Source organism: Lates calcarifer, linkage group LG12 (assembly GCF_001640805.2).
Source record: "Lates calcarifer isolate ASB-BC8 linkage group LG12, TLL_Latcal_v3, whole genome shotgun sequence".
In the NCBI taxonomy this organism is placed as follows: Eukaryota; Metazoa; Chordata; class Actinopteri; family Centropomidae; genus Lates; species Lates calcarifer.
The window spans coordinates 7,038,053-7,060,080 of NC_066844.1; the positions used below are offsets into that span (position 1 = coordinate 7,038,053).

At 36.4% G+C, this 22,028-nt stretch overlaps 2 long non-coding RNA genes across 4 annotated transcripts in view; one reads left to right on the forward strand and one right to left on the reverse strand.

Moving 5' to 3' along the window:
• The window catches only part of LOC108888093 (uncharacterized), a 20,413-nt gene extending 17,001 nt beyond the window's left edge, over nucleotides 1–3,412 (forward strand). The window contains exons 4-5 of the long non-coding RNA XR_007814359.1: nucleotides 1,413–1,469; nucleotides 2,507–3,412. This is a non-coding gene — a long non-coding RNA (uncharacterized LOC108888093). The remainder of the gene's footprint in view (nucleotides 1–1,412; nucleotides 1,470–2,506) is intronic.
• LOC108873591 (uncharacterized) overlaps nucleotides 2,151–22,028 on the reverse strand; it is a 75,631-nt gene continuing 55,753 nt past the window's right edge. Inside the window, exons 1-6 of one of the 3 annotated variants that reach the window (XR_007814361.1) lie at nucleotides 20,703–20,781; nucleotides 6,925–6,982; nucleotides 3,842–3,911; nucleotides 3,066–3,136; nucleotides 2,725–2,763; nucleotides 2,152–2,539 (exon numbers count right to left, since the gene is read on the reverse strand). This is a non-coding gene — a long non-coding RNA (uncharacterized LOC108873591). Of the gene's footprint in view, nucleotides 2,540–2,724; nucleotides 2,764–3,065; nucleotides 3,137–3,841; nucleotides 3,912–6,924; nucleotides 6,983–20,702; nucleotides 20,782–22,028 lie in introns of those variants that run through there. The other 2 variants (XR_007814360.1, XR_001959507.2) reach the window with 2 other exon arrangements.

Consider the following 22,028-nt stretch of genomic DNA (forward strand, 5'->3'; position numbering starts at 1 on the left):
AAAAAAGTCATAGTATAGTAAGGCTTCAAAAATCATCAAAAAAAGTCATAGTATAGTAAGGCTTCAAAAATCATCAAAAAAAGTCATAGTATAGTAAGGCTTCAAAATCATCAAAAAAAGTCATAGTATAGTAAGGCTTCAAAAATCATCAAAATAAGTCATAGTATAGTAAGGCTTCAAAAATCATCAAAAAAAGTCATAGTATAGTAAGGCTTCAAAAATCATCAAAAATAAGTCATAGTATAGTAAAGCTTCAAAACTGGTCAAAAAAAGTCATAGTATAGTAAGGCTTCAAAAACTTGTCAAAAAATAGTCATAGTATAGTAAGCTTCAAAAAATGTCATAGTATAGTAAGGCTTCAAAAAAAGTCATAGTCTATAGATTTCCACAGTTCAGTATTTTCCTCAGAATTAATCTCCAGAAGTGTTGGGGCAGCAAGTTAAAAAGTAATATGTGGACATGTAATATGGGAAAAACTCACATCACCTCAAACACATGAATACATTCTTTTAAGCAATAAGATGTTTATTGAGAAGATTAAATAATACAACAAAGGCAAGGTGATTTTATATTTAATAAGAACTAAAACAGTGTACAACAATTGGTTGTATTCAATTTCTTTCAAGTGCAAACTTTTCAGACCTAGGGCTGAATTCAATTGAAAGTAATGAGGAGTATGGCAGAGCTTTTACATCTTCCTTTTCTGTGGTGATTTACAATTATGAATAGGTAAATCAAGTGTCCTTCATTCAATCTAATTTTTTAAATCTTAGTTATGATTTATTTCCACATGGGAAACATTTCCAGGACTCTCCAGTACCTTTGATTGAATTTTGCCCATACGCTATACATAAAATTTGTTAAAAACACATAACTAATGCTTTTATTTTGTTAGTATACCAATATTTTAGAAGGAAAAAGTCACATTAATCATTGATATAGATTCCGTTACTGCAGACAGACTGATACATTTGTTAAGGCACAGAAAATAAGTTCAGTCTCTTACTGTTTCTTATTAGTATTGTATGTCATAAAAAATGTGGAGGACTTGTTCAACGCAGTCAGTGTCACACTAGAAACAGCCTAATACCTTCATTTAGGCTTTTTCCAACAAAATTTAGTTCAAATTTTGAATTACTTTAGAGAAATAGGAGCTGATGGAGCCACCTCCTAAGTCAGAACACTGCTTCTTTGTGTACAACTCAAATTTAAACCTTGAACTAGTTAAGTCCTGTGTGATTAGTCTAATACCAATTAGTCCATTATCTTTGTGAATTCAGTGTTTTTTTTACTATTCCATCTCTTGACAGTTTGAACTTCAATACACAGAAACCCTCTGTGCTTTTATTTTGATGGTTTAAACAGTTGAAGCTTTATATTAACATTTGTTGTTTCTGGTTTTTCTTCTACAGGAGTCAAACTTCAGTGAAATCACAGAAAGGAGAGACAGACATGAAGATTTACGCAAGGTCAGTGTTTGTATTTCTTTTCAGTCTGCCTCTGTCATTATCTCAGCTGCAGTTTGACACTTGACTTGAAAACCTGTTGTCTGGAACAGATACCACTAAGCTAAAGCTGCAAAGTTCATAAATGTGTGAAAGTTTTAATGTGGCTTTGATACTGAGAGTCTTCTATATAATCTAGATTTATAGTACATTTGCCATATTGTTAAATTTAATTTAAAATCCAAATTCTTCCAGTAATAATAATGTTGCAGAGAAAACAATTGATAAACTTTCTCAGTATTTTTTCTTAATATGATGATTTGAATGGTATCAAATTGTAGTTAATGTGTAAATAGAGGAATTTAATTTCCTTATGGAAAAAGTGAGTACATTTTTAAAAGGTTAAACATGTAACTTTAAAGGCATGTATGATTTTATGCATATTTAATCAGCATCTCAAGCAAGTAGGGAATATTTGATAGTACTTTATAACTTTATTTTCAATGATTTCATTCCAGACAACATTTAACAAACCATAGCAAAGATAATGACAGATGTTTGACTACTGGGAGACACGTTGCTTTATTCTCTCACCTAACATCTAATGTCAGGTATGAGTACATTTTCCAGACTAACATGTCTCAATTAAGCATCTTTATGAACATTGAACTGCTTTTAAGACAATTGTCTTGCATGTTCTGTCTTAAAAGCAGTTCAATGTTCATAAAGATGCTTAATTGAGACATGTTAGTCTGGAAAATGTACTCATAGCTGCATTATAGTGTCATTATTAAGCAGGTGGGAGCTAAAACAAAGTGTCTCCATTTGAATAACGGAGAAGAGGATGCTGGAGGTTTCCCATAACTTTTACACCAGACTGACATGAGACCTCTAGCATCTTGCTGCTCATTAAGATGCCCATTGTTTACGTGACAAGTGGATGTAAAACAAAGTGTCTCACTTGAACTGTAGGACCAGCAAGTTGCTGCATGTCATTTAGCAGTATGCTATGAAGTGTGTCTGTAGAAGCATTATAACTGCTTTTCTTTCATCCGCTTCAGATCCAGAACTTCAGCAGGCACCGCCTCCTCTTCCTGCAGAGACAAAACACATAAGTCAGTACAGTCACAGTAGTCACCCTGTGAAACTTTAAATAATTTATTATTCTAACTCTAGTTATCACAGGAAAACAGTCTATTTAATTGTGTCTGCCTTATTATTACACTTAAAGTCAATTATTATGCTCTACTGTAAATAAATAATAAAATTATAGTCCTACCTTCACCCTGGGTAAATCCAGTTGTTCCCATGAATTCATCTGAAAAACACAGAGCATGTATTTAATAACTACTTCCAACAAAGCATAGCTTGTCATTACATACAGACATTCTTATCCTGGAAAAATATATTATTGTACTCTAATTTTAGCTGATGTTTAAATTCTTCCTTCACTTTCTACTGTACATGGACTATGTAAATAAGCATTATTAATGAGATAAGTGTTATTTTGACAAATTATAAATTATTCAGACTTATGTTCAAATCAATTACTGAACATGCACAACTTAAATGTCACTGCTCTCTGTTGGACAGTTCATGTAATGGTGTCTTGTAAATTACCTCTTTGTTGTGATCTTCTGCTCAGAGAACTTCTTTATTGTACAAGGACTGCAATTGTGGACTGCTGACACCTGAAATCAATAAAACAAATATACAAAGGAAAATTAGTATGTGATCACACTGAAGCAATCATGTATATTACTGTGAACTGCATAATGAACATTTACATAAAATTTTGAATGCCAGACTAACATGTGGTATTGCTAATTATACTTAAGGTCTGAGTACACATATGTGCACGATGGAATTACTTTAAGGTACTGTCTTTGTTTTGTAAACTAATAAACATTGTGTTTGTCCAAATATTCTATTCTATTAAATATTTAACAACTGTTTGATGAACTGGTTTTGATGCAATCTCCTGTACTGTATTTGTGAAAATAAAACAAGAGTATTTAGCTGGGGTTACAAAGGTTTTAGCATCAGCTTTTATATTGAGTAAAACTGGCTGTTTAATACTGCAAGGATATTACTAAAATATTCACATTTGTATAATTGAAATGGATTTGTATAGTGTTGTATATTAAATACACATTACAGTAACATTGCTATTATAGTTTAAGTAAAAATATTTTTCAATCCTACTTTGCCTGTTACTTGTCAATAAAAATTCAAGGACAGAAAATTTAGCATTTCCTGGTTTTAATGTATGGCGAGAAGATGAGGAAAGCCACAATCCATTAGTCCACATGCAGGTAACTAAGAACTTACGTTAATAATTCAACTCATCAACATATTTAAAAAAAAAAAAAACTATGAATCTTTAAGACACATACCTCTTTGGTCTGTGATGTGAGAAGTGGTATTTCTATTTCTGTCCAGGCTGCAGCGGCTGAACAAGTAGACCTGGAAAACACAAGTACAACACTTGGAAAAACATACATGACACTGAAAACTAATCACTAGAACCTTGGCCTAACCTTGACAATCACACTTTTGAGTTACATTACTTCACCAAATAAAACCTTATTGACCTCTCAGAGAAAAGAAAATATGGCTTAAACGCTCTTCACCAGCAACATATCTTGGTGTAGTGGTTAACCTGACCATACAGGATTCAAAACGTCATGCTTCAGAGCTATAAATATGTTGAGGATAGAGGGAAGCTTAAATCCAGTAATGTGTATATCTGAGCTGATGAACGATGAAAAGCATAGTTGCTTACTTAACACACAATTGAACTACATGAGATTCCTGCCTGTTTATGTAGGTAAGTACTATGATGCTGTCACATGAGGCGAGTTTGATATTGTGATAACCAATGAGTGCACTTTTTGATAAAAAACAAAACCACTTTCCTTTGATGTGGCTATATTTGAGTAACACTGGGTTTGTGTTGTAACTATCACAAATTATCACACAGTAGCCTACTGTTTCTAAGAATGACACATCTACAAACGACAACATTTGGAGCACAAGAGGTGAATATGTAAATAAAGATCACCAAACAACATAATTACCAGTTAAACTGGTACACCGGAAACAAACCAAAATCAAGACGCAAAACGATCACGAAGAGATACTAAACTGCCACAGTGCAACAAAAAATGGGAACAAAGAAATGTAAAATGAACAGTAGCTAACACAACTACAAAGATACACCAACGATGCAAAACAACCACAAAGACATACAACTGGACATAAGTAAATGTAAAACAACTAGGTAGAGAGGCTGAATGATGACAACCGAACGCAAAACTGCCACAAAAACAAAAATCTTAGCCCTCTATGGAACAAATTATATTGAGGAAAAAATGATTTGTGATGTTTTTCCTACTTAATATTGAACACTTTAACAATATCAATGAATATTTTCATTCTTTTTTTTTTTAAAGTTTGTTGTCTGAAGGCAACATTGTACCATAATGGACAAATTGAAATATTTGCTGTTTTAATACAGAAAAAAAGAAATATATTTATTTATAACATAAATTTTTTTAACCAAACACTTAAACAAATCTAGTTACCTAGTTTTTAAATGTATTACACATTTCTTATTTGATAAAAAGCGGTATTTCCTATCCAGCTGTTGCTCTCAGGCAACATTGTACCATAATGGAACACAAATATAACCATATCAGATTATCATGTTAAAACATAAAAAAATCATCTTAGCCTTATCCTAATATGCACCACCTTATCCTCACAAGCATGAACAGAAACTCAGAAGTACTTGCATATACACACAAAATCTCCTTCCTCACTAATGTACCTCACTGCTAGCGAAAGCTGAGGAAGCAACTCATCTTCATCCTAACTCTTACTCACTCCCTGCTGGATTGTCTTTATAACCTCATCTTCCTCATCACTATACAACATCTCATCTTCACGGTCATCAACTGGCAGTGCCACCTGTGCTTTGTACAGTTTGAAGAACGTGCAGATTAATTTCTTAATATTTTAAGATATAGTATATGAATTATATATTCTTTTAAATGCATTGCAAAATCTTATTCATGGCAAATACATTCTGATAATTGTTGGATAACTCTTTCCCTTGCAATTAATATGCACTTGTATATTGGATTCTAATTTTGCACCCTGCCTGTATTCTAACCTATGCCTGGTATGGCCTTTTGTGCTTTTGTCCATTATGGTACAATATTGCTTCAGGGTAACATGCAGTTTTTTTGCAATTTCCTATGATATATTTTATATCATGTAAACTTTTTAAAAAATACTTCTTTACTAACTAATGAAGTTGACTCATATTTTGTGACATGCTGAAAAAGGAAGCAAAATGGACCCCTGTAGGTCATCTGACCACTTTTTCTCATTTCTATTGGTTAGCATTGCAGTTGCAGGCAACATGGTACCATAGAGGGTTAAATGTACAACGATGCAAAATTACCACAAAAGAACAAAAACATGACCATTAAGAGGTGTTAAGGACGCAACAGTCGCAGACACACATAACCGCACGCAACAAAAACGGCTGAAGATGGAAATAATGACAAAGGATATCATGGAAAGATAAAGCTAAGGCTAATGCTAACACTAACGCTAACGCTAGCCGCTAGTAAATGAGCTCGTTAGCTTTACCTTCGCGCAGGCTGTTCAGCGTCCAGTGTCATTCGACAAAACAACAGACCGAAAAGCTCGTTTCATTATCCACAGTTCTTCAGTAATGACGTTTCTCACACTGTTAACAAACCGACCAGACAAAGCGACGGCTCAAACATTGATTTTACTCTGTATTTTCACTCTCTTTTTAACATTGTTTCTCAGCTGTTCGGCTCAGCTCAGCTCTGCTCTGCCCTGCCCTGCTCCACTCTCCACAGCCATGGCCAATGACGACACACGTTAGGCAACGTCGCCACGCAAACGCTGATTGGTCGGTTGACTCTGCTCCGCCTAGCACCGATTTTGATTGGTCGAAATCCTTTTTTTTTTTTTTTAAAGAAGGGACGTTTGTATAAAAGTAAAGTCAGTTTCTGTCAAATTCGATTTATTTTGACTGAATTTTAGGGATAGTAGTAATCACGGCCTACATTTGTAGATATATTCTGACGCCATTAAAAGTATGTGAATTTGCTATTAGCAGTTGTGCTCCTATTTGCAGCATATCTATGGAATACTGTTATACTGAAGAAAGTAAAAAAAAAAAAAAAAAGGAATGATTAAGTCATGATTCTGAGGACTTCTGAACAAGGCAAGTCCAGAACAATGAGGAACACTGTCTAAATTTCACTCCCACCTCCTCCTATTAATGTTGCTTTAGTCTCTTCAGTATAACGTGACACTTGTTCATCCTCAGTTTGATTGAGTAAAGTATTCACTCATAATTTGATTTTATATGTGGACTGTCTTTTAATTCAGAATCCAAACAACACAGCATATTAATAAGTAAAATCCATACCCCCAAAGGTCTATGAATCTGTGCAGCCTCTTCTAAGCTGCCGGTAATCATCTGGATCCTGAAAAGAAGGAAAAGTCTTTTATTAAACTTTATTGTCATTTGCATCTATTAAATGTTTAACAATTTAATCAATTTAATTTCATCAGAAGGAGAAAGACATGGACACAGTTGTTGCTAAAAAAAAAAAGCCAATGCACAAAAATCAAACCAAACACCTCATAATTTCAACTGCATTTACTCTGCTATGACATATCTGAGGGTCATGTCTGAGGGTCATTCCCTCAATGTTTTGAGAGAACATACTGAGAATTAAATAAAGCATTGATGAAAATAATGTTGATGACATCTCTTTGAAAAGGGCCAGTGTGCCAAATCAGAGGAAGGAACACAAAAGGGAGTTTACTCAAAACTTCCAGCCTGGTAATACCATCCAGTATTTGATCAAGTCAATTTTAATGCAGTTATAAAATGTGCATATTTTTAAGTTTAAGAGGTTAAGTAAAGGGTTATTTATTCCTTACTGAGCTACTTCCTGGATAATTCTGTGGGTCATCATAATGTAAGGTCGTTTAAGTTACATTACTGTGCACCTTCATTGTGATATACCTGACATTCTGACACAAACCTCACTCTTGATTTCAAATATTGATCCCATTAGATCACAAATAACTGGGTCGTCAGCAACAGCCAGGATCTCCTATGCTACTGTTGACAGTGTTGTCCTCGGCTTTTGATTTTGATTGGTCAATGAGAGAGAGGTGACATTGAGTGCACTGAATGTCACAGTCAACTATCTCAAAATAATGGAAAACCTTTTTTCCAAGCTTAGTGTTGTAGTATAACCAACAAGAGCCCACTGATGTGTGAGGTACAAGAGTGAAGTTATTGAATATTATTCTTCAATCTTCAATTCTTGACCGACAACTACGTTTACATTAACGATAGTTTCATCCACACATATGGCATTACCTAAGTTGCAGTTCCCTCAAACAATATAATCAGACACAACACATAATGTAAACAAATCAACTATTAAGGAGAAAACATTGCTGTGAGTGGCCAAAGTTGCACCCTGTAAAACACTTTGTTGTGTTGAAGTGAAATATTGTGTGTTTTGAAATGTTGTATTTTTACCTTCCACCATATTTATCTCAAGTCACTCCTGCCACAATAAAGAGAATATAGTATTAGAAAATGGTGCATTTAAAATATCTTATTGAAATCGTCAGTATCATAGCTCTCTCATGAAATATTTCCTACAAACACAGAGAGTTCAGAATAAAGACACAAGGTCACACCAAAATGTTTCATCTACGTTTTCAACTGCACTACCGAACAGCCTTTTGAGGGGAAGAAATAATTAATAAAAACAAGAAAAAAACTAATAAAATCCATGTATGTGAGACAGTGCAGTGATGTGAGATGCTAACTAAATAAATCAGTTAATCAATACATTATTAATAAATAACACTTGACTAAGGCCAACACAAGCTGCAAATAACCTCAGCATTGTTCCTCGAGACCTACAAACAGCAATAATCGGCCCCACTGGGATCTTACAGTGTTCCCTCTCAAACAGAATCAACGAGACATGTTGAGGATAGGTCAACATCACTTACATGCACAGGAGCCAGTAAAGATTTAACCATCAGCTAAAAAAGAATATACTGTATGTATATACTTATAGGCTACTCTCTGTGTGTCTAATAATAAATTAAGGACAATCGACTACAACTCACTGGAAGTCAGCAACAGGCAGTGAAGATGGAGTAGCTACAGCATACTGTAAACAGAATGACCACATTGAGAGGTAAGTGCTGATCTGAGGCCACATGATGAACAACATAAAATGAAACCCCACATACTGCTGATTGTAATGCATACTCGCATAACACATACTCTGGTATCACCCAGTATTTGAAGAATACACTGTTAGAATACACTACAATCTGCTGATATAACCATTTTGATCACCCAGATGTTAATGCTAGAGGTGCAGCGACTGTTTTGTTTTTAGTAATTTATTAAGAAAATAGTCAAAATGTTTTTTCCTGGATTCCTTAGTCCTCTATATCAGTAAATGCCTTGTGTTTGGGTATTAGACTATTTCTTGAATGAAGCAATTGAAATTAGGTCATGATAAACGGACAAAGCCTTTCAGTCTGAGGGTCTTGCTCTTGTGTATGTGGGGTGGGGGGGACTTTTATCTGTCTATGCCTGGTATGTTTTTTTTTTTTTTTTTTTGCTTTTATGGGTGGGTCTGCAATTCATTTGTATTTCATGACACAAATACATGTATAGATCCTATAACATCTGACTAAAACTTGAGAAACTGACTTTTTGAAAAAATTATGCTGGCACCATCAGAATTCTCGCTGTGCACATCAGCTCGAGTCAGCAGAGACTATAGGTTCTATAACTAAGGACTTCTCTCCCAACTGTGGAGAAGACAGGCAAGTATATGTTATTTCTCCAACAGCTGGCGTCTCTTTGCTTCAATGCATCTGAGTCTGAACACCAGCAATTTTCAATAGACTTGAAGAATATTTAGGACGACTTCAGATGATGTTCGGCAGCCTAATGGCAAAATACATTCAGAGACAAATTTCTGTGGGCAGTGCAATGATATGACTATTGAGAGGTTCAATGCAATCTACCCAACTGTGTAATTGCAGATAGGGAGATACAAATGCTCGGATGGAGGTTAAGAGGTTTATCCCCGCAAGCTAATGACTTTTATGAACTAATGACACTGTACTTGTACAACTACTCCACGTTGCTGATGAAGTGGTATTAAGATGTGAAAGAAGACAACAAAATGCATTCCTCCTGAGTGTAGACCCGTCTTCGCTGGTAAATTAATTCAAATACTGCTCACACTGCAGTGAGAAATATTAAAATCAGCATACACAAAACCCATCACACGAGCAGTGGATCACAGTGCAATTATTAATCCTTTTATATGTTCTTGAAATGGTCTTGGAACACTTTCCTAAAACAATTGAACCATGTCAAAGTCCATAAAAAGTGTAAATGTACCCGTCTTTTCTTGCAAGAAAGCTCTCAAAAAGTAATTTAATTTGCATCAAAAACCAATTTAATTTCATTAACCATTTAAAGTGTATCTGATTGCAGTGGATGGGGGGGCTGTGTTAAAACTATCTTCAGTAGTAGTGCTGAGACAGTCCTCGTGCAAGTGTGAATAACTGAGCAGATAAAATGTCTATCCACTTGGTACAGTCCTTTCCCGTGTGCAGCTGAAGATAATACAATACAACTGCCCTTAGGTGACAGAATGAGCACATTTGAGCACCAATATACAGCAGGATTGAGAGAAACAATGCAGTGATGTTTCTCTCAGGGGTCCTTTGACTGAGCTCTCTTAGCTGTGCAAAAATGCTATTGTGTACAATCATAAGCAGACTCAACACTGACAGTGGATTCTTTGCTGTAAAAAGCCTGATCTAGGGGTGTGATTTCCCAACAGAAGAGACAAAGGCTCAACAATTCACTGTGGACAGAGATAGAAGAGCAAGCCTGCAGTAAAGAAGTGCTTCTGAATGTATGAATATATAAAAAAAAGAGAGAAATATAACTACATGTGAATGAAATTACCTAAAAACAGTGAAGGCTCATGATGACATATTTGGATTTAAAGAATCGCGGCCTCACCTTTTGTCTTTGATAATGACAAATGATCAGAGACGTGGCACTGTAGCTTATACACAGTGCATACACTATGTTGCTAGGAAACAGTACCTCATGAATATCCTGCAGTTATTGCACAATCAAAGGCATAATGTTCTGATAGTTCAGTGACTGAGTAACAGCAATATTGGATGGGTACTTCCCTACAGGAAAAAAACAGAAATAATTAAATACATAAACTGTTCTGAGGGATTTTTAATATTTCTAAGTACAGGAACACAGACATACCTCTCAGTACAACCGTAGATGCACCTTGTTGAGCAGATTATCTATTGTAACAGTTGCTTTTTCATTCATGCATACTTTGCACCTCCTTTTTTAGTTTATGTTTTACACTTCCACTTTATTCTATTTTTTTACCCGTACATATTTGTAGTGACATCCTGCATCAGCCTGGATACTTAGAATTTATTTTTGATAATCCTATGCTTTTATTCTGAAGATTTTTGACAGTTTTAGAGTTGTCCTGCCGACACCAGCCTCCTCTTGAGTTATCCAAAAAACGTTAAGTAGGGCTATGCAGGAATTTATTTTTCTTTAACCCACGAGAGAGGCCTGCAGATTACGCGACCACCTGCAAAGAAACCTGCAACAAACTAAGTTTGCTGAGACAGAAAGTCTGCGAGTAAACTCAACTAAAGCTGAACCGCTAAGACACTGGCAGAATCCGTCACTGTGTTAACCAGAGACACGGCCTCCAGGAGAATCCACCTGGATCCTGCATTTCCATGGTTACCACCACAACCTCAGCTGCCCGGATTCCACAGCTGCACAGTTAAAGGTTTGATTTAAAAAAATACCATATAATTCAGTTTGTCATCACCAATGTGGCTATAACAAACAACATTAATATTGCAATAAACACTGACATTTTAGAGTTTTGCCACAGTACAATTTTTCATAAAGAACTTGTGGTTAGCAGTTGTTTGATAAGATAAGAAAAGACATTTTCACAGACACAGTTCTTTACCTTTTTCTTTTAGAGGTTACAGTGTCTCTATCATTTCTCTTATTGTCACAAAAAAATCCACAAAAAGATCAAAATCGACCACACATTAGCACTATGTATTTTCCTAACACAGCTGGGTGCTATAGCTATATTTGGCAAACCTTACTCATATAGGGGTGCATTTGCTGGGGACTATAATAGCTGTGGATTAATACAAATTTTGCATGTTAGTATTTCAAGACAGCGAGACGCTGTGTGTAGGAATGACTCAAAAAAAGGAAAAACAACAAAAAAAAAAAACATTTCATAGTAATGAAAAACACATGTCACCAAGTGCAACAGTGTGGCTTTTTGATTTATTTTTAATAGTGCTTGGACAACGATGAAGCTCTGTGACATATGGGAAATACTTGTTAGTAGGATCGGTTCAGTGTTGGTTTTGGTCTTTTCATAGGAATTGTTGTTAAAAATATGGATTATCATGACACAGGCAGCAATTACTTAAAAAACACATTCATTTTATCAACCAAGACCAAGACACATTATCTGACTTGCTTGTGCATATCAATGAACTTCTTTCACTTTACCGATAAAGCAGATTCAGATTTAATTTATTTAATCAACTATTCTGAAGGAGCTGTCTGTGTCATTATGAACAACATGTTTCTGTCATCCACAGCAGACAAAGATGTTCGTCTTATCTCCAAGATTGCAGTTTTAAAGAGAACCTGGTCGTCTGTCTGTAACACACAGCCAGTGATCATCTTGACTGGTCAAGTCCACTGAACTATGTTTCTAATTGAGCCCCAGGGATGGAGGGGAACCAGACACAAGTTGTATGTAGAGATCCCCAGGTTAAAGAGAGACACCAGGGTAACATGTTTCCCTCAGGGAAGGGGGGAAAAACAAGTGTGAGGAGGTGGGTAGAGCCTTTACAATGAAACTAGGCCATCCTAACAAGGACTGGGAAAGACTGTGACAGTAGAATACAGAGCCTAGTATACCACAGCCAGGGTCTCTCAGACTCACTGCCAATATTGCTCTCATTGGCTATGCACCATTTCACTCTCTCCTTTAAGCTCTGCCGACCTCTAATGCATTATGATGTTGTATGGTAATTCTGTCAGGGGGCTGTTTCACTTCAACTATCTGGAGCTTGATGAATCAAATAATCGTAAAGAAATGTTTATGTTACAGCAGATTCAACAGCAGAGCACCACAAGTGAACATTAACGTGATATTCCTTTAATTAATATTTCACTCATATTGTTAGTGTTTAATGCCCTCATATATTTATATTTCATGACAACTGAATTTTTATTTATGAACTGCCATTTCTCTTTCTGGGCACTTCCATCTCTATTCATTTGGGTTAGAGGAACTGTATTCTGATACACTGCAGTGTCATGAGAAAGTACAATATATAATAGAAAGGGAAATCCAGACTGAAAAATGTCAACAAATATTGGATTGATTGCCATAAAACTTTGTACAGACATCTGTTTTCCTCAGAGGATGGATCCTCTAGCACAGATTAAAGTTTTCATTCCTCCAATCTCAACATACACTAGGTGGATTGGAGTAAAATTTGGTACAGATATTCATTTGCTCTTTAGGATGAACTGTAATAACTTTGATGAGCTGTTCATCTGGTGCCCATCATAAGATCAAATACTTTGGTTTATGACTAGATACCCACAAAATTAATGACATTCACCTCAGCCTCAGTGGTGCCTGGTTTTAGAGCTAATTAGTAAATGTCAGCATGCTAACACATTAAAATGATAAGCACTGAAAGATGGTAAATATTATACCTGCTAAACATCGGCATGTTAGCATGCTGCCGTTAGCATTTGGTGTAAAGCACCATTGTGCCTCAGCACAGCCTCACCAGAGCTGCTAGTATGTCAGGAGACTTATGCTGTGTTTCAATTTGAGCGCTTCCCTACCCACACTTTCACACACAAGTGATAACTACCAGGATAATGTGCTCAAAATGGTCAAAAAGTCAAATGTGGAATGACAGGCATTTTTCACCCTTAACGGTTGACATGCTGGCTACATAGCAGAGGGGGAAGGACCACCAAGTGTATAAAAATGGCAGCCAACAAATGAGGGGCACATACATGTTGTATGACACAGTGAGCACACACAAAAAAGTCACATGTTCATTTTTAAGTCAAGTGAGCGAAGCAGCTGACAGATATTTTGGTGAGCGACAATGGCGGTCACATGTTGCGATCACCATTTCCAGTAAGTATACAACAGCCATGTTTCATTTGAAACAACTACCCTGTTGAAATTCACACACAACACCAGTGAGTATACTGTACACACAGTGTACAGCATTTAAGTGTACTAACTTAAGTGTCTGATTTGAGACACAATATCTGTTTTATTTGATACCAAATGTGTTATCTCCATGTTGAGTGTGATTTACCTGGTCTCTCTGGAGGGATTAACTTACTGTACGATTTACCAAACAGACTAAAAACTCAATGTAATGCACAAGTCAGAGTGTATTTTAGATTCTGTGTAGCCATGAGTTGCAATTACTCAAGCAGTGGTCTGTCATCACAGTGACTTTACCTGACAGCCAAAGAAAATAACACTGAAACAAATCGAGTTTTTCCAATACTACACATCGCTGGCCATGAAAAAAAAAAAAAAAAAAAAAAATCTGCCAACACAAAGACAAGCGCACAAACACGTTGCTGTGATGTTGTCTCATTTTGTTCACTTAAAGCTACAGCAACTCCCTGATTTTGTCATTGCACTCAGTGCCTCCTTAAATCCAAACATTTTCTCCCTGCTGATATTATGAAACCTCCCAATCAGTGTGTAAACACACTCCTGTCTGACCAAGGACCAGAAATGAAACTGCAACAGTGCAAAATGTTACATAAATATGATGTAAAAAGCAGACAGGCAAGTTGCTCTCCCTGACCTGAATTTAGGTGCCTATCTCTGCTGAAGTCACAAATAACTCTTTGTGACATCCTTTGGTGACCAGTATTGCAATTATTACAACAACTGTCCTCTTGTGTTACAGTAGCATGGAACTGACACAGAAATAAAGTCAGTGATTAGACAACCTTATGGGAGCTATAAAACAACAGAAAACAGTAAACAGTATAACTGTGCAAATATTTAATACTAAGGATAATACTGTTGACTGGCTTTTGTGCTGTTGCTGCTGAATTCTCAAAGGACACCTCTCATTCTTTTGTTGCACCTCCTTTCTTCTGCTGAGCAAGTGAAAATAGCAGCAGCTGGTAGCAGGAGGAGAGCTGTTATTCCAAATGTACAAACCAGAAAATCCAGGTGAAGAAATTGGTGAAGGACTGGAATTAATTAACAATATTACAAGTCAGTGAAATACACTGTGCTGTGCTGTATTTCATTTTTTATGTATGCATTTACTGTGTCATAATTAAATTTAAATTATGTTAAAAGAACAGTTATTTTGCTTTTTGTCTTTAAAAAATTGTTTTTCATTGGAGTGGTTTAACAAAGGAGGATGAGCTATTGTGGAGAGATGTTGCCAAGGTTGGCTGAAGGACTTCAAAATTTCAGAAAAGTCATATAAAAACAGACTTAACATGAATGCCTTTTTGTATCTGTAAATTATAAGTTTAATTGAGGAAATGTTCTAGATTTTCTGCTCTCACCAGGGTTTGATTTAAAAAAAAAGTTTTTCTAGTTAATCACATTTTTTGTTTTAATGATCTAGTATAAATTCTTAAAATCCCCAGATCGATCTTTGCATTTTTGCCTTTTTTCAGTAAACTGGAAATTTGTGCTGAATGTTATTTATTTGAGGTGGTTACTTGTTAAAAGTAGTTCAGTTGCTGCATGATGTCTAAAATGTCTGTGGAAATCAAGTTATAGCAATATGCACATAAAAGTTGTTTTAAATTGAAGAATAACATAGATGATATCTTCTATATGAGCCACCTTAAGCCACAATAGTCCTGTCAACTTTGACGTGAACAGTTGTCTCCTGCAGATAGCGGAACAGTCGTGACTCAGGAAAGTCAGCTGACTCTGGGTATCTTGTAGCGAATCTAGAGATCGCATCTTCAAGAAGGGCAGACTGAAAAAAGCTCTGCACACTGATCTGAGCTCACAGTTTGTATCTGTTGAAGGAAGTAAATGAACAATGTGCGGAGCTAGCTAACAGCTGTCTGCTGATATCGTTTGATGCCTTGTCAATACAAACAGTGCAGATAAATTAGTGAGCAGACTTTCAGTTTCTGTCCTGTCTGTGTTTAAAGTGATAATTAAAAGCGGATGTTTGTACTTAGTTGAAACATCTGCTACTGACAGTCCATGCAAAGCTGTATGGGATAGCATTTCTTATTTTTCAAATATGCATGATGATGACCCCCTTGTAAGTCGTGCAGGTTTTTATTGTTCTTGCTCAACTTGTAGACCTGAAAAATATGGATGTGTCATGTTTTAGTCATGTCATGTTTTGCATTTGCTGGGGAAAAGAAGATCCTTGGTCAACAATTTTATGACTGCGAAATGTGTTTATAATTGAGCCTATAATGAGCACTTTAAGCATTTTCTAGGAAACAACAGTGTTGCTCGCCTGTTGAATGCAGAGGAAATTCAAGTTCTCAGGATAAATTCTGAGAGGGGCTTTATGCAACATTGGTATTTATCTGATGTAACTGTATCATCAAGAATCAAAACAAAACAAAATGAATTAATTCTGGATTTTATGAATCAAAATCTAATTTAATTATTCTGCTGTTTCCAAGGTTAACAGAGAACTGTGAACCTCTTCATGTGTCTAGTTTGGCAAAATACTCTTTCAATATTCGATCAGCAGTTAGTCCTTTGCATTGCCTCAATATTTTGTTATAAATTCTAGTCTTATGCTCATGAATTGGATGTAATTTTCATATTTCAAAGAATACAAATGTTCGAGGACATTGACAGAAACTTACTGAGATTCAGACTAATATGTGTGCTGTTACTTCTTCACCACACAGTAATGGAGCAGGGTGTGAGTTAAAATAGTAAGTCGTTGGGGCTGGACTGGTGTGGTGACTGCGTCATATGTATAACTAATGAAATGACAAAGTGGACGATGAGTACTCAGGGAAGATCCACATTTGTCTTTTCTCACAGGGGACTGTACAACAACTTAGTTTGCATGGACTTTGCTAAGAAGTAGGTCAAGTCTAGATAGAGGTGAACTCAATCCCTGAAGCTGTTAAAAACCATGATTTATTGCCAGCCATTCAAACCCTCTCACCACAGTGACACTGCGGATGACACTGTAGGTAAATGTGATGCATAGGCTAAAAAAGCAGTCTACTTTTATAAGCAGAGAAGGGTGTCTGGTCACGGAGAGGATGGGAGCTCATACAGTAATATATCTACACAGAGAGCACAACATGCAGAGGAGGAAATTGCTCCCCATTTTTAATGTAGTTCAACTTTCCAGAGAGATAGTTGTCACAGCCTCCCTAATATGTCCATTCGTACTTCAAGCAGCACTTGTTTTGATTATGTTCATAAGACTTTTTTCCTCCCATCCGAAAGACTTAATGACCAAGATATCTGCTTTTCCGTTGAGGTAGGCTGGCAACAAACTGTAAAGATTATGAGCGTCTGGGTGATGTTTATCTCCCAGAGACTCACTTTTCTACCACAGAAACTATAATTCTACTGGATTGATTGGGCTGTTAAACCTGCTATTGAGATTAATATTAAATCTACACATTTTCTGCGCCAGGAGACTGTTGTGAAGATAAAGCTCCACTTAAAATGACTTTCCACAATAACTCTTCAAGCAAAAAAATGTTGATATAGATTTTTTGCATGGAGCTCAAGAGAGGGTCAATTATTCTACACACTTAAGCCTGCTATAACTGTTTTTATTAAACATATTGTTCAATCTTAAGTGGTGAACTTGTTAGCAAACAGCTGCCTCTGTTTTTGGTGTCTACCAATTCCTGGGGGAAATATCTGACTCTTAGCTGCTAAATGCTCCCCTATGTTGACCAGCTAGTAACTAACCATGTCCGTATGCCATTTGGTGCTGAACAGGTAGTGTACCATAGGTTTTTAGAGCTTTTTTCCTTTTCTTTTCTTTCTTGCAGCTTCCTGTCGCAGCTGACAATGACACCATCAGAGTGGTAAGAGTGAATTGTTCTTTGTTTAACTGGCCAACTAAACAATGAGCAACAATGAAACTCACTACAAAACCCCATGAAGTCAAGACGACCTGCAGATTCAGTTGATTATTTTCTGTAGGTGCATCACCATGGGAAACCCCTTACACATTCTCATGCTGTTTTCACATTTTCATTTGATGCATTGTTATCATAAAAATATTGATTCTAGTTGTTAAAATCAAGATGTTAAGACATGTAAAGGTGAGTTTCATTTTTCTTTTTTGACTTAGTCTGTATGTGGGTGACTGTGTGCATGAGTGTGTTAGCAAGAATACAATAAAATAAATCAGATTATAGTCACAATTTATAAAACATCAAATTCATTTCTCAAAGCTTAATCCTTGGTTTGAAATGTTAATAATACAGACAGTAGTTGATGTTATATTTTATGCATTTTATCATAGCACACGTAATTCCTGTTCAGTTTGCATTGTTTTGATCATGATTTTGTCCCCTCAACCTATTCCCCAGTTTACCAATAACCACTCTCAAATTTTCTTATCAGTCACTTGATTTTTTTTTTTAATTTAACCAATTAACTGGTCACTTATACTTTTAGTCAATTCTATTTTCCTACACAAATGTCTAAATGGTGTTTCAAAGCTATCTCCATGATGACAAGATTAAAGATATTTTAAAAATGCTAAAGCTTTTATTATTTCAGTTGGCCCAAAAGCAACAAAACAGAAACTCATTATAGGCTACTGGGCCTATAATAAGTTCACCACTTAAGATTGAACAATATGGTAAAAAACAACAACAACAAAACAGCTATAGCAGGCTTAATTGTGTAGAATAACTGACCCACTCTTGAGCTCCATGCAAAAATACTGGAATCAGCCTATGAAATACCCACTAAATGTAAGCTTTTAAATGGAGAATGTGAAGAGCCCCCAGTTTAAGTTTTCAAATCAGAGTTGAAGCTGTCACCACACACTTTTGAACTTTCAAAGTTTAACTCTAATGATTTGTCGATGTGAGGGACTTGTACAATCAGTCCCTCAGCACAACCAGTGGCCTGTGGTTTCATGACGTCCCCTTAAGGGTACAGCTCTGTTTCTAAGGGACCCACTACATCACATGCTGAACAAAAGTGACAGCTTTAGCTTTTCTTTTTCTACCTTAATATAATTTCAATGCAAGTGTCAAATCTAAAGCTGATATAGCTGTTGGGAACAACAATTTATACTGTATTTTTTTCCCAGTGGAGCAAGAAAACATGACACTATTGCTTTTTGCCCTGCAGGCAAATTTTAAATTCACCACTGGGTCTAAACAAAGTCTCCAAATGCAAAACCAAAAGTATGTTCAACAACCTGTGACAAATGCTATTAGTCACAAAGTCCCTCTGATATGGAAGGTCTGATACAGGGTCTCATCAATTCTTATCCAACTTAATTGCTCAGAGTTTTAACTCTTGATGAGTGCACAAAGGTACAAAGTGCCTCCCTCCCTCTCACTTCATTTGTCGCCTTAAGGCTTCAAACTGTGCTCTCACGAACATGGCGACAAAAATAAAAGATGTCAATGTTTCTATTTCTTCACACATGGGAAGACATACTGAGCAAAACAGCAAGAATTGTGGGTAAAGGATAATGGCTTATGAAACCAGATATCCTGCACCAATCAAAAGCCAAGACGAACAGCTGATTAGGCTATAAGCTGAGGAGCTGAGCCAAAATGAGAACTCCTCTGTGGAGGTAATGGGCACACTCATAGTAACCACACTGTATCTTTCATCAAGATCTTAACCACACCAGTCCTCATTGATGTGTCAATTAAGTATGAGGAATAAGAGGGTGCAGTCTGGTTTCTATGCTGAGCACAACACTTCTACAGCAGAGCAAAATACAATGCTCATAAAAGTGACATATTTCAGCCTCCTAATTATCAACCACCATCTGCATAGTGTCTTCTGATTTGTTTGGGGAATCCTAAACAATCAGCCCCTGCACACAAGCTGTGGAACATACAAAGCAAATAATATATTTTATTGTGGGCATCATAGACATCTGTACCAAATTTCATGGAAATGTATCCAGTAGTCATCGAGACATTTCCCCAAGACAAAATATAAATGTGAACCTGCTGGTGGATGCTTATGACAGAGGATCACCAAAGTCAGTAGGAATCATCCTCTGTTGATCATAAATGTTAATCATCCTCATCCTCTAGGAATCATGAATGTACAATATTTTATGGCAATTTATCTGGCACTTGTTGAGATATTCAGTCTGGACAATGCCATCAACAGAGTCATGACACAAATATGGCTAAAAATAATGATTAATTCAGCTTTAAAGAAATAGATCACATTTAGGAGATATGCTCATTCACTTTCCTTCTGAGAGTTAGATGAGAAGATTGAGACCATACATGGGTATGGTTAAGCTGTATATGGTTAAATTAAGACTCTGTGTATCACAGTGCTTTGCACCTCATTACAAGTGAAATTGCTATTTTAAAAAAAAGGTAAAGGGGTGAACCTCTTTAACAAAAAGAGGGGAGCAATAAGGCTCTACTACAAAAACTGCCTACTTACCTCTGCTCTATGGTTACAATTAAATGCAGTACTTACAATGTCAGGTCACAGGACGTTTTAACATTAGCTGTGCCTCTTCACACTGAACTCAGAAAACACAGTTCATGGTGCAGATATTATGCTGCATACAAATGGAATGAGCTCCAAAATAATATGAAGTTACAGTCTCTTATTTCACTGGAACATTTTTAAAGGTTGTACTTAAGTTTTTAATAGAACTACAGCTAGAGGGTAAGTAGCTTGGCCTAACCTAGCTTTGCCAAAAACATGCCAACCAACACCCGTAAAGCTCACTGATTAACACTTTGTATCACTTTTGTTTAATTCATACAACAATATAAAAACAACAATTTCTTCAGTCTTAAGGGGGAGTTACATGCTGTACCTTTTTTTCTAGCCAGGTCCTTTTCCATGCGTCCAATTGTTATGCTTCGCCAGGTTAATTGTCTCCTGACTCTAGCTCTGTGTTTAACACACAGGCATGAAAATGTTATTGATCCTCTCATCTAACACTTGGAAAGCAAACATGTGCATGTGCATAAAAATAATGTTCAGGGAAACAATCTTCAGCATTTCAAAAGATTCTGTGCCACATACTTGCAGTGCAATAGAGTCCAAAGAGGACTCTGGAGCGATTCAAAACATGCTCTCTAAAAGCCAAGCAAATGTTACAGAATTGTTGAGAGCACTCAAGGAAATAAGTCAAGAGAACTGCTCTGCATATGTGTGAAAGTTTAGACAGCATAAAATTATTGCTGCTCACTCCATTCACTCTCATATGGCGTGACAACCTATACATGTTTTCCTGGCACCCTATCTGTCTAGTTTTCAGTCTGAAAATTGTGCTGCCAATAGATATTACCTCCTATAGACTTGCTTAAGAGCTAGTACAAGGAATATGTGTCAGGAAGGCACAGGACTGTCTGTTCTGAGGCCAGATAAAATAAATGTTTTTCATTCCTGTTTTCCTGGACTTCTTCCTCTCTTCCTTCCTGTCTTCCTCTGCGTTTACAAAGCACATTCTATATCTGCTGGGATCTTTCACGTCCAGCTCCGCCGAATGATAGAGGACAAGTGATAAACTGTGTGTCGGGCCCCTACTACAGCATGTATGCTTATTGCTGATAGGAGCACAGATAAAAACCAGGCGTGGAAAACAGCCAGTAGTCTCAGAGCATCATCACTATCCAATTAGAGGTTATAGATTACAAATAACTCATTATCCAAGTGGGAACCAGCTCAGTCCATAAACAGATTAGTGAATCAGTGGTGATTGTGTCTATTTACCTGTGATCCTATTTTATGTAGTTGAATAAAGTAAATATGAATACTGTATGTGCATTATGTTACCACAACAATAAGTAGCATTTAAGTCACGACCACTTAGTCAAAAAAGAATTTGTGTCTAACGATTCAAAATTGCAATAAGTTCTATTTTGGCAGTATGGCTCTGTTGTGGGACCCCCCTGTCCTTCTACATACATAGTTGGAAAGTCTAAGGTAGTGAGAGTAGCAGCAAAAACCCCCTTAGGTTACAGAACAGAGCAGGCATCAGTGGCAAGTGAGATGACATTGATTAAGTCAGATATAGCATAAAAAGGAGGTGCTGTGGTGGAGGCAGGTTGCAAAGCAACAGAGGAAGTAGGAAGGGTAGGTAGGTAGGTAGGTAGGCTAAAGCAGCTTAAATAAGGTGCCCTATATGAAATTTGCC